Genomic DNA, 4,428 nt, shown 5'->3' with positions numbered 1-4,428 from the left:
CTAAGCAATATAATTACATAAAACTTATGTTTACTCTATGTATGTAATAGAAATAGAAATCCTTAATTTAATAATTTATAGAAAACATAATAATTTGTATAGCATTTAGGCATTGTTAAGTTCTATTTGTTATAAACGAATTGTTACATTGTTGTTGTTAGTTGGTTTTGAAGAAAAATTAAAAATATATTTAAAGTACTTATATTAAAAAAAAACAAGTTTTGGAATTTCTTTGACTTAGAACACTGGAACCTTCTGATTTATTAGGATACCAGCTGATACCCGCATGTTTCACCTCACGTCCATTTTTTATAGATGTGTGTTTTTTAAGCGAGTGAAACTACAAAATCTCGTCTGCATGCTTAGCATACGAAGGATATCATCAACTTTGGGCGAATCGTTACATAAGATTTCGTATTACTCGTCACGTAAAAACACAATTTTCGGATTATGACATACATGAACGTACTCTTTATCCCATAAAAAAAACCCTCCTCAGGACTATAGCTAAATGCCTCCAAAAGGTATGCATCATGCGATTTTTTAGATTATATGGCACATGCCGGATCTCCCTTTTGCACTAACCGAAAGTTTGTCTGTCAGTACGGTACTGGTAAAATAAATCTCCATAACAAATTTAATATACTTCCACAGATTTTCTATTCTTCTAGAGATACAATATATCCATTATCAAAGTTTTAGTATGTATGGGAGTTGACATGCCTCCTTTTTTTAACAATTCACATTTTTTCCATGAGCAATAAGCAATTTAAAATACCTAACTCCATACCAAGTTCCAGTATACTTCCACAAATACTTCCAGGATATGAGTTAAGAAAATGTCAATTTGTACCGGAAGTTCTGCGTCCCTTTTTTCTTCCATGAGTATGGAATTGATTTTATATATCTCAATACCAAGTCTTAGGGCCAGTTTTTCAGTGCACGTACGTGGTTTAAACTAATCCCCTTATTCTAGAACCCGAATTTTCGTAAACGAAAAATCCAAATGCTGCAACCCTTGCGGAAACATGTGCAGCATTTCCAGCTATCAGTTGTTTTTCGAAGATAGCTGAATGAAGGAAAACAAAGTGGAAAGGAATTAAAAAAACACTCATCATCGTAAAATTGGTTAATTTTACATATTTTGAGGAAAATGATGGATTCTGATGCATTTGCAATTATAGCAGCGGAGTAAGAGGGCGCTGTGGCAATGGATTCACAAAGGTATGCGGAGCTGTCGGGCATAGTAACCATGGGCGCATATATGTCAGCTTCTGGTTGAATTGTTGAACCACAAGCCAGAACTCCTCCTATGCCTGAAGCTCTGGTTCTCAATCCAGTTAATGCATTAACAGCTTCTTCCAAGCCATTGAAAACATGCACTTTGTTAGGTCCATCACCTGTTGCGCTCGCTTCTGCTCTGGTTCTCAATCCAGTTAGTGCATTAACAGCTTCTTCCAAGCCATTGAAAACATGCACTTTGTTAGGTCCATCACCTTTTGCGCTCGCTTCTGCCTTCGGCCGCGCTTAGGGATTATAACCCTTACTAAGTAGAATTCTCCTTTCTGTGTTGCGGGGAAGAGGGGCTTCCGCGTGTCAAAGGTATACAACATTTCTTGTGCATATCACTCCGGCTACGCCGTTCACAGTATTTTTGCGCAGAGCCCACGTCGAAATTTGCAAAAAAGTGCATAGTGAAAACCGAGTTTACTAATAAGCTAGTGGTAGGAAATTTGAAACATTTATCCTAAATAAAATGTGAATCCTTTACATTACACGTGTATGTTAAAGTTTTTGTATTCGGGTTATGCGTTTGGACACAACAACCGAAAATCATTGTACAGATAACTAAACCGGACCCAAGTTTATCGATAAGGGGCAACAAAGATTATTTTTTGCTCGTTTATATAAAGCAGTGGATAAAAATATACGTATATGCGAAAGGCAAATTTATCTGTTTAAATGAGCACCACCAATATTTCTTGCAAACACACATCGATATACATATTTTATTTCTCCTCCGACACAGAATTGTTTTCGTACAAAATTACGCAAAACAGCTTACTCGTTCGTTTTTAGGCATGCCATTGTTACGAATTTCGAAAGTTCGAAAATACGATTCGGATTGCAGCATACTATTTCTACGATTCGTAGCAAAATCCGAATACGAAAGAGTTGCAGAATAGGGGTGTAAGTTTAAACTCCCGATGTGGCGGGTTTAAACTAAGATCAGCCAATCAAAAGTCAGCCAGCTGTTCAATTTAAACTCAATTTATTTAATCTAAGTTTAAACTGGCACTGAAAAACTGGCCCTTAGTACTCTACTATAAACACCTCTACAGATATACAGTATAAACAAGTAAATTTGTATGGTAGATACCACGCCCCCTTTTCGAATAACCCCAATTTTTCTCCATGAGTATGGAATTGGTTTCTCATATATACATATCTGGAAAATCCTATAGCAACATAGACGCTGCCTGATTAAGAAGAGATGTGTTCGAGAAAACAACTCTTCACAAAGTTCGTGACCCTTGGGCTTATGCTATCCAAGCCCAGATGGATTTGTTGGCACTAGGTTGAAATTACCGAGTTATTATTGTTTATTTACAAACAGAAATAAGATACCCCAATTTGGACTTCTGTCCATAGGCGGAAAGACAGGCCTCCTATCATCCAATACAAAATATCTGGGAATCATCCTAGACACTAAACTAAACTGGGAAATTAACCTTGAAAACGTGAAGAGAGGGTCTATATCGCATACTATACTTGTAAAAGGATCTTTAGTAGAAACTAGGGATTTAAACCGAAACTTGTGATGTGAATGTACACCGCTATCATAAGGCCGATCGATACCTACGGCGCACTATTTTGGTGGCCAGCTTTAAGTAGACTTCAATATACTAAGTAGCTTAGAAAGAGCGGCTTGTTCGGGAATAACTGGGGCATTCAGATTCTGCCCTTCGGAAGCACTGAATGTCGTCCTCAATATGATTCCTATTGATCTGTGCCTAAAGAAATTGGCGATGTACTCAGCATTAAGACTCAGGGTATCCGGGCTGTGGAAAATAAGGACCTTTGGGCATAGCTCAATCTTAGGTATTGGTCCGATAGAAAATAAAACCACGGACTACAAAGTATCGAGCCAGGATTTTGGCTTAAAAGTGGTGGTACGGTTTCCATCCAGAAGAGAATGGAGAAGGGGCCAAGCAGATGATAAGGAACAAATCTTTCGGGAAACACACAGTTATGCAGTTAGCGGGTTCATCTAGCGCTACAATAAGCGATATGCACAAATTTATAAGCGGGTCAAAATGATTTATTTGAACCACACAAATGCTTGACAGATAGGCTACGGTAGAACAAAATTGTCGGCGAGAAGTGCAACAAAATGGTGCTACTATGCGCTAATTGAATCCTGAGTGTAACTTGGTAGGCACTACAACCAACCAACCAATCGGAATGAAATAAATACAAGGAGGAAAAAAATTCTAGAAGAACTTATTTGGCTCAGATGAAAATGTACCGAAAATTCTATGTTTGTACTGAATGTACTTTCAAATTATAAAATAGCTGAAAAAGTACAATTGCATTAATACCTATTAATAGATGCATGTATGGTTGCTTATACCTGTCAGTTTACCGAACCGGTCGTCTCGAATTTGAAAAGTAGAAATTTATAGGCCACCGCTGCTTCCGACACTGACGCAACATTTTCATTAAGGAATAGTTATTTCTTTTTTTTAACAAGCTGCCAACATCGACATATCTCCTTTCAAAAAATCGGTTCGATTGAAAAATATAATTTTCAACACAAATGCAACTTTTTGCCTAATCCGTTTCTCTCTAATGCATAACCTACTCGGTATGATGACTTAAGTTTTTCGTTCTCACTTGCAAACTTTATTTGATTTTTGATAAATAGGTGGAAGTCAAAAATCTCAACTGCATACATACATACATATGTGATTAAGAGCAAACAAGTGTACATATGTATAGAATAATCGCTTATCAAAATTTCTATTTGAATATTTACCTTTGTAATTTATGCAAATCGATTCACGCCTGCTCCGCTGCATGTGTAAATAGCTATATTTGGATTGTTAAATGGAAAATAAAAATATACTTGATTACTAAGCTGAAACATTGCTTACAAAACGGTATATATACACTCGTAATTTTAGAATCAACAACCCCAAAGTGTGCGGCGTTCGCACAACCCTTGATTTCATCAAACAATTTATGCGTTTACTTTAAAGTGTTTGCTGATTAGCAGATATTTACCTTGATATATGTAAATACATAAATATAGAAAAAATGTGTATGTATGTATGTATGTACATGAATAGAAACAAGTAAGAAAGTCTAAGTTCGGGCGGAGCCGAACATTAAATACCCGGCGCAAGTGTTAAATATATGTTTTTT

The sequence above is a fragment of the Rhagoletis pomonella genome, unplaced genomic scaffold, assembly GCF_013731165.1.
Source record: "Rhagoletis pomonella isolate Grant_MI unplaced genomic scaffold, Rhpom_1.0 Rhpom_scaffold_00002, whole genome shotgun sequence".
NCBI classification, from domain to species: domain Eukaryota; kingdom Metazoa; phylum Arthropoda; class Insecta; order Diptera; family Tephritidae; genus Rhagoletis; species Rhagoletis pomonella.
Note: the sequence above shows the minus strand (reverse complement) of the source record.